Source organism: Oncorhynchus gorbuscha, linkage group LG14 (assembly GCF_021184085.1).
Source record: "Oncorhynchus gorbuscha isolate QuinsamMale2020 ecotype Even-year linkage group LG14, OgorEven_v1.0, whole genome shotgun sequence".
NCBI classification, from domain to species: Eukaryota; Metazoa; Chordata; class Actinopteri; order Salmoniformes; family Salmonidae; genus Oncorhynchus; species Oncorhynchus gorbuscha.
This window is the reverse complement of record NC_060186.1, coordinates 7,872,074-7,884,693: the sequence shown is the minus strand read 5'-3', so window position 1 is coordinate 7,884,693 and position 12,620 is coordinate 7,872,074. Positions and strand designations below refer to the sequence as shown.

General features: G+C 49.5%; 1 protein-coding gene across 1 annotated transcript in view; it reads left to right on the top strand.

Moving 5' to 3' along the window:
• wnt5b (wingless-type MMTV integration site family, member 5b) overlaps positions 1 to 12,620 on the top strand; it is a 180,204-nt gene that overhangs the window by 6,723 nt on the left and 160,861 nt on the right. The gene's annotated exons all lie outside the window — the stretch shown is intronic.

Here is a 12,620-nt window from a genome sequence, read left to right as displayed (position 1 = left end):
CCTGCTGGCCTGCCTGCTCTCTCTCTCTCTCTCCCTCCTGCTGGCCTGCCTGCTCTCTCTCTCTCTCCTGCTGGCCTGCCTGCTCTCTCTCTCTCTCCTGCTGGCCTGCCTGCTCTCTCTCTCTCTCTCCTGCTGGCCTGCCTGCTCTCTCTCTCTCTCTCCTGCTGGCCTGCCTGCTCTCTCTCTCTCTCTCTCTCCTGCTGGCCTGCCTGCTCTCTCTCTCTCTCTCTCTCTCTCCTGCTGGCCTGCCTGCTCTCTCTCTCTCTCTCTCTCTCTCCTGCTGGCCTGCCTGCTCTCTCTCTCTCTCTCTCTCTCTCTCCTGCTGGCCTGCCTGCTCTCTCTCTCTCTCTCTCTCTCTCTGCTGGCCTGCCTGCTCTCTCTCTCTCTCTCTCTCTCCTGCTGGCCTGCCTGCTCTCTCTCTCTCTCTCTCTCTCTCTCCTGCTGGCCTGCCTGCTCTCTCTCTCTCTCTCTCTCTCCTGCTGGCCTGCCTGCTCTCTCTCTGTCTCTCTCTCTCTCTCCTGCTGGCCTGCCTGCTCTCTCTCTCTCTCTCTCTCTCTGGCCTGCCTGCTCTGCTCTCTCTCTCTCTCTCTCTCTCTCTCTCTCTCTCTCTCTCTCTCCTGCTGGCCTGCCTGCTCTCTCTCTCTCTCTCTCCTGCTGGCCTGCCTGCTCTCTCTCTCTCTCTCTCCTGCTGGCCTGCCTGCTCTCTCTCTCTCTCTCTCCTGCTGGCCTGCCTGCTCTCTCTCTCTCTCTCTCTCTCTCTCTCTCCTGCTGGCCTGCCTGCTCTCTCTCTCTCTCTCTCTCCTGCTGGCCTGCCTGCTCTCAATTCAATTTAAGGGCTTTATTGGCATGGAAAAAATGTTAACATTGCCAAAGCAAGTGAAGTACATAATAAACAAATGTGAAATAAACAATACAAATGAACAGGAAGCATTACACTCTTTCTCTCCCTGCTGCTCTCCTGCTTGATCTGTCTCTTGGCTAATGATGAAAATGTGTTCAGTCTTTGGTCTGTTGCATGTAGAATATCCTAGCCTAGTCATGTAGAATAGCCTAGCCTAGTCGTGTAGAGAATAGCCTAGCCTATTCATGGGTGACACCAACGTCGCCTGGAAACAGAGGTATCGTCGGGCCAGTCTTGCGAGCACGGGGCAACCTACTTCTCATTTTTGCCCCATATGAAATGACAGCAGGCCACCAGTAGCCTTTATTCATGACCCTTTCAGATATAATGGGATGTGGCCCCTAGAAAGCGTCTCGGCTGTGGCATGCCTGTCTGTTATGCTACTGATGTTTACACTTAACTAGGCAAGTCAGTTAAAAACAAATTCTTATTTAAAATGACGGCCTGCCAGGGAACAGTGAGTTAACTGCCTTGTTCAGGGGCAGAACAACAGATTTTTACCTTGTCATGTCGGGGATTCGATCCAGCAACCTTTCGGTTACTGGCCCAACGCTCTAACCACTAGGCTACCCTGCCTCTAACCACTAGACTACCCTGCCTCTAACCACTAGGCTACCCTGCCTCTAACCACTAGGCTACCCTGCCTCTAACCACTAGGCTACCCTGCCTCTAACCACTAGGCTACCCTGCCTCTAACCACTAGGCTACCCTGCCTCTAACCACTAGGCTACCCTGCCTCTAACCACTAGGCTACCCTGCCTCTAACCACTAGGCTACCCTGCCTCTAACCTTCTCTGGAGATATGAACGGGCATTTTACTGGTCTGTAAAGGAATGAGGCTTCTGAAGCCATTATTCTGCATTGTAAATTGACGTATAATGTAATGAGTTTGGCCCCAGTGGTCATTCATTTGTAATAGGGCCATTATTCTGCATTGTAAATTGACGTAGAATTGATTTTTTTTTTTTGTACTGAAAACCGAGAAAATCATGTTTTTAAGCGTAAAGCAAAATGGTTAATTTGCTACATCCCAAGGTCAAGCCAGATAACATGTTCAATGTACCTGCTGTGACACCAGCAGGTATTTCACCTTTCCTCTAGAAAGACAGGTTCCCACATCATCCTAGGCCTCATGCAAACTAGTCAGTCTAGCATCCACGACACACACCTGTCTTTATGCTTCCCCGAGCTTGTGTAACTGGTTCTACTGGTTCCCCAAAGACAACTAGCAAAACGGTCAACTTTCAAAACCAATCTCGTGTGTGTGTGTGTGTGTGTGTGTGTGTGTGTGTGTGTGTGTGTGTGTGTGTGTGTGAGGCGGCGTAGGAGTGTGTGTGTGTGTGTGTAAGAGAGAAGGCTCTGAAAACAGAAGTGACATTAACCCAGATTATTTTCATCTGTCAATCTTCTGTAACTGATTGTAGCTCAGTTTTCATGTTGGTTGAGACAGAACCTGATTGACAGGTGCAGTAAATTGTGACCCGGAGGGTTTGTGTATTTGTTGTGTATAACTAGTTTGACTCGTACAATCTGTGCTGCCTGCTTTGTCACTTTCAAATGTCACTCCTCTCTTTTAGACCGAGGTAGCTACTAGCTAGGTAGCGTGTTGTGTTCCAGGCTAGAGGGAGGTAGCTACTAGCTAGGTAGCGTGTTGTGTTCCAGGCTAGAGGGAGGTAGCTACTAGGTAGGTAGCGTGTTGTGTTCCAGGCTAGAGGGAGGTAGCTACTAGGTAGGTAGCGTGTTTTGTTCCAGGCTAGAGGGAGGTAGCTGCTTGTGGTAGGTAGCTGTTGTGTTCCAGGCTAAAGGAGGTAGCTACTAGGTAGGTAGCGTGTTTTGTTCCAGGCTAGAGGGAGGTAGCTACTAGGTAGGTAGCGTGTTTTGTTCCAGGCTAGAGGGAGGTAGCTACTAGGTAGGTAGCGTGTTGTGTTCCAGGCTGAGGGAGTAGCTGCACAGTAGGTAGCGTGTTTTGTTCAGGCTAGAGGGAGGTAGCTACTAGGTAGGATAGCTGTTAGATAGCTGTGTGTTTTGTTCCAGGCTAGAGGATGCTCACTCTACTAGGTCAGGTAGCGTTGTTCTACATGTTAATAATAGAGGGAGGTAATAATAGGCCATTTAGCGTGTTTTATCCGCTTAGAGTGGGAGGTGCATACATTCTAGTATAGCTGTTAGATATCGAACCCACTACCCTGATTACAATGCGTCATGCTCTACCAATCACTGCACAGGACCACATGTTTACATGCAGTGTCCTGCCAGTGCTTTCACACCATCATAAACCAGGCTTTAATGTATCCAGAGCGGTCACAGCGTCACACCAACTGCTAGGCTAAACTCCATGTTCTCAACCTATTGTTCAGTCACATCCTCACTATTCAACACACACTGACCCCGAGCCTTAAAACTCCTCCATTCACCATCAATTCTCCTCTCCAAAGCTCCTTGCTCTTTGTCGCTCACAAAAGAGAGAGAAATCAATTCTCAATGACATTTCTTCCCTCTTTCAGCCCTGCTCCATTTCTCTCCATCAGGCAACGTAATTGATTTGTCTATTCCTCTGATACAGAAACAGTGAAGCCTGTCTCTGGCTGAACACTGAATCCACTCCATCAACTCCTTGGGAGGTCTTTTCTTATTATGGAGTCTATATCTGTGTTCCAAGTGGCACCCCTATTCCCTATCTAGTGCACTACTTTTGACCAGAGCCCTTTGGTAATGTAGTGCACTACTTTTGACCAGAGCCCATTGTAGTGTAGCATGGTATACACTGGTGCCACGGTAATATCAGCCTACCAAAATATCATATGATAGTACCACATTTTTCAACCCTACCGATCTAAAGAACTTGCTGGAGCTTGTTAGGAAATGTTTATAAAGTCAGTTGTCTTTTTTAAATTTTTTAAATTCTGTTAAAAAAAATTAATTCTCTTGTATGGGCAGGTTCAAAAATAATGCATATAAGTGTGGAGCTGCAGTCTAGCTGTGTCTCCTTTGTCACTGACCTGCTTCTCTCTGCAGGTTCAATCAATAATAATGTCCACTCACTGACCTGCTTCTCTCTGTCAGCTGCACATATCACCTGCTTCTCTCTCTGGCTCGTCTCCTTCCAGCCATCACAGTCTGTCAGCTGTGTCTCTTCCAGCCATCACTCACCTGCTTCTCTCTGTCAGCTGCATCACTCCCTGCTTCTCTGTCAGCTCGTCTCCTTAGCCATCACTCACACCTGCTTCTCTCTGTCAGCTGCGTCTCCTTCCCATCACTCATCACTGAGCCATCACTCCCTGCTTCTCTCTGTCAGCTGCGTCTCCTTCCAGCCATCACCACCTGCTTCCTCTCTCAGTCCAGCTCCTCCTTCCAGCCATCACTCACCTGCTTCTCTCTGTCAGCTGCGTCTCCTTCCAGCTATCACTCACCTGCTTCTCTCTGTCAGCTGCGTCTCCTTCCAGCCATCACTCACCTGCTTTCTCCTTCCAGTCACTCACCTGCTCAGCTCCTTCCAGCCATCACTCACCTGCTTCTCTCTGTCAGCTGCGTTCTCCTTCCAGCCATCACTCACCTGCTTCTCTCTGTCAGCACTTCCTGTGTATCTATTTCCCCATCAGTTTTACATATAGTTTATCTGTGATGGCGAGGGGTTGGTCTTCTGATGTTACATGTGACTCATTGAAGCAGAGCAAAGTTCATGCATTGGATATAAGCTGTGTAAATATCAGGGAACAGTGAATATCAGGGAACAGTGAGTAGCTGTGTAAATATCAGGGAACAGTGAATATCAGGGAACAGTGAGTAGCTGTGTAAATATCAGGGAACAGTGAATATCAGGGAACAGTGAGTAGCTGTGTAAATATCAGGGAACAGTGAATATCAGGGAACAGTGAATATCAGGGAACAGTGAATATCAGGGAACAGTGAATATCAGGGAACAGTGAATATCAGGGAACAGTGAATATCAGGGAACAGTGAATATCAGGGAACAGTGAGTAGCTGTGTGAATATCAGGGAACAGTGAGTAGCTGTGTAAATATCAGGGAACAGTGAATATCAGGGAACATTGAATATCAGGGAACAGTGAGTAGCTGTGTGAATATCAGGGAACAGTGAGTAGCTGTGTAAATATCAGGGAACAGTGAGTAGCTGTGTAAATATCAGGGAACAGTAAGTAGCAGGGAACAGTGAGTAGCAGGGAACAGTGAGTAGCTGTGTGAATATCAGGGAACAGTGAATATCAGGGAACATTGAATATCAGGAAACAGTGAGTAGCTGTGTGAATATCAGGGAACAGTGAGTAGCTGTGTAAATATCAGGGAACAGTGAGTAGCTGTGTAAATATCAGGGAACAGTGAGTAGCAGGGAACAGTGAGTAGCTGTGTGAATATCAGGGAACAGTGAGTAGCTGTGTGAATATCAGGGAACAGTGAGTAGCTGTGTGAATATCAGGGAACAGTGGAGTAGCTGTGTGAATATCAGGGAACAGTGAGTAGCTGTGTGAATATCAGGGAACAGTGAGTAGCTGTGTGAATATCAGGGAACAGTGAGTAGCTGTGTGAATATCAGGGAACAGTGAGTAGCTGTGTGAATATCAGGGAACAGTGAGTAGCTGTGTGAATATCAGGGAACAGTGAGTAGCTGTGTGAATATCAGGGAACAGTGAGTAGCTGTGTGAATATCAGGGAACAGTGAGTAGCTGTGTGAATATCAGGGAACAGTGAGTAGCTGTGTGAATATCAGGGAACAGTGAGTAGCTGTGTGAATATCAGGGAACAGTGAGTATCAGGGAACAGTGAGTATCAGGGAACAGTGAGTATCAGGGAACAGTGAGTAGCTGTGTGAATATCAGGGAACAGTGAGTATCAGGGAACAGTGAGTAGCTGTGTGAATATCAGGGAACAGTGAATATCAGGGAACAGTGAATATCAGGGAACATTGAATATCAGGGAACAGTGAGTAGCTGTGTAAATATCAGGGAACAGTGAGTAGCTGTGTAAATATCAGGGAACAGTGAGTAGCAGGGAACAGTGAGTAGCTGTGTGAATATCAGGGAACAGTGAGTAGCTGTGTAAATATCAGGGAACAGTGAGTAGCAGGGAACAGTGAGTAGCTGTGTGAATATCAGGGAACAGATTGTGAGTAGCTGTGTGAATATCAGGGAACAGTGAGTAGCTGTGTGAATATCAGGGAACAGTGAGTAGCTGTGTGAATATCAGGGAACAGTGAGTAGCTGTGTGAATATCAGGGAACAGTGAGTAGCTGTGTGAATATCAGGGAACAGTGAGTAGCTGTGTGAATATCAGGGAACAGTGAGTAGCTGTGTGAATATCAGGGAACAGTGAGTAGCTGTGTGAATATCAGGGAACAGTGAGTAGCTGTGTGAATATCAGGGAACAGTGAATATCAGGGAACATTGAATATCAGGGAACAGTGAGTAGCTGTGTGAATATCAGGGAACAGTGAATATCAGGGAACAGTGAATATCAGGAACAGTGAGTAGCTGTGTAAATATCAGGGAACAGTGAGTAGCTGTGTAAATATCAGGGAACAGTGAGTAGCAGGGAACAGTGAGTAGCTGTGTGAGTAGCAGGGAACAGTGAGTAGCTGTGTGAATAGCAGGGAACAGTGAGTAGCTGTGTGAATAGCAGGGAACAGTGAGTAGCTGTGTGAATATCAGGAACAGTGAGTAGCTGTGTGAATATCAGGGAACAGTGAGTAGCTGTGTGAATATCAGGGAACAGTGAGTAGCTGTGTGAATATCAGGGAACAGATTGTGTGGAGCTGATGCCCTAACATTTATTAAACAGGAACAAGTATCGGGGGACGAACAGGACGCTAGGCCACTCTGAACACCTGGGTCAGTGGTATCTAGTTCAGGGGAGCTGGGTTCCTTGGGTCAGTGTGGGAATTGCACCCTATTCAATTTATAATGCACTATGGGGCCATAGGGCTCTGATCTAAACTAGTGCACTGAATAGGAATAGGGTGCCAGGCAAAGGTGTCCTCTCCAGTTATGACCTGCCTCCCTTCTCTCCCCAAACAAGGCCTATTCTGCTATTGGATAGAATAGCCAAGCTAATACAGAGATGATGCCTGTGGTTTCTCTATCATGGGTTTAAACTGGGAAAGATTTGGCACTGATGAAACTCAATGTAGCCCTGTGGTGGAGGCTGAAGGTGTCTATTGACAGCTGGAACAGTGATACATTAGATTGATACTTTATTGGTTCCAGATCAACTCTCTCATTATACTGAGAGTTGATTGGTTCCAGATCAACTCTCTCATTATACTGAGAGTTGATTGGTTCCAGATCAACTCTTTCTGTATACTGAGGTGTGTGTGTGTGTGTGTGTGTGTGTGTGTGTGTGTGTGTGTGTGTGTGTGTGTGTGTGTGTGTGTGTGTGTGCGCCAAATGAGCACATCTCTTCTGGAGCACAGCACAGTGGGATGTAGCTAGTTCTGCAGCCTGTAAAGCCAGCCCTGCAGTCAGTAAAGCCAGCCCTGCAGCCTGTAAAGCCAGCCCTGCAGTCAGTAAAGCCAGCCCTGCAGCCTGTAAAGCCAGCCCTGCAGCCTGTAAAGCCAGCCCTGCAGCCTGTAAAGCCAGCCCTGCAGTCAGTAAAGTCAGCCCTGCAGCCTGTAAAGCCAGCCCTGCAGCCTGTAAAGCCAGCCCTGCAGCCTGTAAAGCCAGCCCTGCAGCCTGTAAAGCCAGCCCTGCAGTCAGTAAAGTCAGCCCTGCAGCCTGTAAAGCCAGCCCTGCAGCCTGTAAAGCCAGCCCTGCAGTCAGTAAAGCCAGCCCTGCAGTCAGTAAAGCCAGCCCTGCAGTCAGTAAAGCCAGCCCTGCAGTCAGTAAAGCCAGCCCTGCAGTCAGTAAAGCCAGCCCTGCAGTCAGTAAAGCCAGCCCTGCAGTCCCCAGCCCTGCAGTCAGTAAAGCCAGCCCTGCAGCCAGTAAAGCCAGCCCTGCAGCCAGTAAAGCCAGCCCTGCAGTCAGTAAAGCCAGCCCTGCAGTCAGTAAAGCCAGCCCTGCAGTCAGTAAAGCCAGCCCTGCAGTCAGTAAAGCCAGCCCTGCAGTCAGTAAAGCCAGCCCTACAGCCAGTAAAGCCAGCCCTACAGCCAGCCCTGCAGCCAGTAAAGCCAGCCCTACAGTCAGTAAAGTCAGCCCTGCAGCCTGTAAAGCCAGCCCTGCAGCCTGTAAAGCCAGCCCTGCAGTCAGTAAAGCCAGCCCTGCAGCCTGTAAAGCCAGCCCTGCAGCCTGTAAAGCCAGCCCTGCAGCCTGTAAAGCCAGCCCTGCAGCCTGTAAAGCCAGCCCTGCAGTCAGTAAAGTCAGCCCTGCAGCCTGTAAAGCCAGCCCTGCAGCCTGTAAAGCCAGCCCTACAGCCAGTAAAGCCAGCCCTACAGCCAGCCCTGCAGCCAGTAAAGCCAGCCCTACAGCCAGTAAAGCCAGCCCTGCAGCCTGTAAAGCCAGCCCTGCAGCCAGTAAAGCCAGCCCTGCAGTCAGTAAAGCCAGCCCTGCAGTCAGTAAAGCCAGCCCTGCAGTCAGTAAAGCCAGCCCTGCAGTCAGTAAAGCCAGCCCTGCAGTCAGTAAAGCCAGCCCTGCAGTCAGTAAAGCCAGCCCTGCAGTCAGTAAAGCCAGCCCTACAGCCAGTAAAGCCAGCCCTACAGCCAGCCCTGCAGCCAGTAAAGCCAGCCCTACAGCCAGTAAAGCCAGCCCTGCAGCCAGTAAAGCCAGCCCTGCAGCCAGTAAAGCCAGCCCTGCAGCCAGTAAAGCCAGCCCTGCAGCCAGTAAAGCCAGCCCTGCAGTCAGTAAAGCCAGCCCTGCAGTCAGTAAAGCCAGCCCTGCAGTCAGTAAAGCCAGCCCTGCAGTCAGTAAAGCCAGCCCTGCAGTCAGTAAAGCCAGCCCTGCAGTCAGTAAAGCCAGCCCTGCAGTCAGTAAAGCCAGCCCTGCAGTCAGTAAAGCCAGCCCTGCAGTCAGTAAAGCCAGCCCTGCAGTCAGTAAAGCCAGCCCTGCAGCCAGTAAAGCCAGCCCTACAGCCAGCCCTACAGCCAGCCCTGCAGCCAGTAAAGCCAGCCCTACAGCCAGTAAAGCCAGCCCTACAGCCAGTAAAGCCAGCCCTACAGCCAGTAAAGCCAGCCCTACAGCCAGCCCTACAGCCAGCCCTACAGCCAGCCCTACAGCCAGCCCTACAGCCAGCCCTACAGCCAGCCCTACAGTCAGTAAAGCCAGCCCTACAGCCAGCCCTGCAGTCAGTAATGCCAGCCCTACAGCCAGCCCTACAGTCAGTAAAGCCAGCCCTACAGCCAGCCCTACAGCCAGTAAAGCCAGCCCTACAGCCAGTAAAGCCAGCCCTACAGCCAGTAAAGCCAGCCCTACAGCCAGTAAAGCCAGCCCTACAGCCAGTAAAGCCAGCCCTACAGCCAGTAAAGCCAGCCCTACAGCCAGTAAAGCCAGCCCTACAGCCAGTAAAGCCAGCCCTACAGCCAGTAAAGCCAGCCCTACAGCCAGTAAAGCCAGCCCTACAGCCAGTATTGCCAGCCCTACAGCCAGTAAAGCCAGCCCTACAGCCAGTAAAGCCAGCCCTACAGCCAGTAAAGCCAGCCCTACAGCCAGTAAAGCCAGCCCTACAGCCAGTAAAGCCAGCCCTACAGCCAGTAAAGCCAGCCCTACAGTCAGCCCTACAGCCAGCCCTACAGCCAGCCCTACAGCCAGCCCTACAGCCAGCCCTACAGCCAGCCCTACAGCCAGCCCTACAGCCAGCCCTACAGCCAGTAAAGCCAGCCCTACAGCCAGTAAAGCCAGCCCTACAGCCAGTAAAGCCAGCCCTACAGCCAGTAAAGCCAGCCCTACAGTCAGTAAAGCCAGCCCTACAGCCAGCCCTACAGCCAGCCCTACAGCCAGCCCTACAGTCAGTAATGCCAGCCCTACAGCCAGCCCTGCAGTCAGTAATGCCAGCCCTACAGCCAGCCCTACAGTCAGTAAAGCCAGCCCTACAGCCAGCCCTACAGCCAGTAAAGCCAGCCCTACAGCCAGTAAAGCCAGCCCTACAGCCAGTAAAGCCAGCCCTACAGCCAGTAAAGCCAGCCCTACAGCCAGTAAAGCCAGCCCTACAGCCAGTAAAGCCAGCCCTACAGCCAGTAAAGCCAGCCCTACAGTCAGTAAAGCCAGCCCTACAGCCAGCCCTACAGCCAGTAAAGCCAGCCCTACAGCCAGTAAAGCCAGCCCTACAGCCAGTAAAGCCAGCCCTACAGCCAGTAAAGCCAGCCCTACAGCCAGTAAGCCAGCTCCACAGCCAGTAAAGCCAGCCCTACAGCCAGTAAAGCCAGCCCTACAGCCAGTAAAGCCAGCCCTACAGCCAGTAAAGCCAGCCCTACAGTCAGTAAAGCCAGCCCTACAGCCAGCCCTACAGCCAGCCCTACAGCCAGCCCTACAGTCAGTAAAGCCAGCCCTACAGCCAGCCCTGCAGTCAGTAATGCCAGCCCTACAGCCAGCCCTACAGTCAGTAAAGCCAGCCCTACAGCCAGCCCTACAGTCAGTAAAGCCAGCCTACAGCCAGCCCTACAGCCAGTAAAGCCAGCCCTACAGCCAGTAAAGCCAGCCCTACAGCCAGTAAAGCCAGCCCTACAGCCAGTAAAGCCAGCCCTACAGCCAGTAAAGCCAGCCCTACAGCCAGTAAAGCCAGCCCTACAGCCAGTAAAGCCAGCCCTACAGCCAGTAAAGCCAGCCCTACAGCCAGTAAAGCCAGCCCTACAGCCAGTAAAGCCAGCCCTACAGCTGCTGTGACTACTGATGTGTTTCAGGACACAGCACAGCTCATATAGTTAGCTTAAGCCTCCATGGTCCCACAGCTGATGATGCAGAGGAAAGTTAACACATTATTGTGTGTGTGTGTGGAATGAGCGACTGGGTAGACCCACTCAGTCCTGACAGATTTGCATATTCTTCTCTTTTGTCTGCAAGAAACGGAGGTGTTATCCACCAGGGACATTCTCCACACTCTGCTTCCTGTTTCCTCCTGTATGTCTCTGTGTCGCCAAGCTCAAAACCTGATACATTTTGTAATATGCCCTGTCTACAAAATATTGGTATTGAAAACACTGTTCTTTCGAATAGAAATATTGACCCAATATTGTATCGGTGTTAGATGTGCTGTGCTGGAAGTTTTTAGAAGTTAACAAGCGTGATATGTAGTCTATTTCACGGTGTGTATTTTCTCATTCTGAGGAATTGGTGCGAAAGGGTCTCGATTGGCCGGTTAATTCTGTATGCAGCTCATCAGACTGGAGACATGTGCACACACACACACACACACACACACACACACACACACACACACACACACACACACACACACACACAATCTGTTCCTATCAAGCTTCACTGGAACAAAGTGACTTGTCTCGGTGCCTGTTAGATGGTTTTCCTGCCAGTTCCCGTCTGTTTTGGGGGCATCCCAAATGGTCTGGACCACACAGGCCTCGACCATACGGTCATTTATATACAACATGCATTTAAAACAACTCTGATTTCAGCCTTCCTATGTGTCCATGGGCAGGTTTCTCCCCCATGTAGAAATGTGACATCTTTCTCACTAACCACGTTTCCATTCACAGTTTTGATGTGAGTTAAGTCATACCCTATTAAAAAACATATCCCAACAGCTGTGAAGAAAGCAGGTCGTTTCGGGACATATAAAATATCCCAACAGCTGTGAAGAAAGCGGGTCGTTTCTGGACAATTTAAAATATCCCAACAGCTGTGAAGAAAGCAGGTCGTTTCTGGACAATTTAAAATATCCCAACAGCTGTGAAGAAAGCAGGTCGTTTCGGGACATTTAAAATATCCCAACAGCTGTGAAGAAAGCAGGACGTTTCGGGACATTTAAAATATCCCAACAGCTGTGAAAGAAAGCCGTTTGGGACATTTAAAATATCCCAACAGCTAATAATAATTATAATAAATAAAAAAATGGCAACAGATATGTTCAACACGGTGGGATGTTTCTGTGACAGTAATATTAATTATGTGAGAAAATGAGGTAGAAACACCTTTATGGGTAAATATTGACATAATAACTGTATTGAAGTAAAGCCTGGAGTAACGTGATGACATGGAGTAACGTGATGACATGGAGTAACGTGATGACATGGAGTAACGTGATGACATGGAGTAACGTGATGACATGGAGTAACGTGATGACATGGAGTAACGTGATGACATGGAGTAACGTGATGACATGGAGTAACGTGATGACATGGAGTAACGTGATGACATGGAGTAACGTGATGACATGGAGTAACGTGATGACATGGAGTAACGTGATGACATGGAGTAACGTGATGACATGGAGTAACGTGATGACATGGAGTAACGTGATGACATGGAGTAACGTGATGACATGGAGTAACGTGATGACATGGAGTAACGTGATGACATGGAGTAACGTGATGACATGGGGTAAGCGTGATGACATGGAGTAGCGTGATGACATGGAGTAACGTGATGACATGGAGTAACGTGATGACATGGAGTAACGTGATGACATGGAGTAACGTGATGACATGGAGTAACGTGATGACATGGAGTAACGTGATGACATGGAGTAACGTGATGACATGGAGTAACGTGATGACATGGAGTAACGTGATGACATGGAGTAACGTGATGACATGGAGTAACGTGATGACATGGAGTAACGTGATGACATGGAGTAACGTGATGACATGGAGTAACGTGATGACA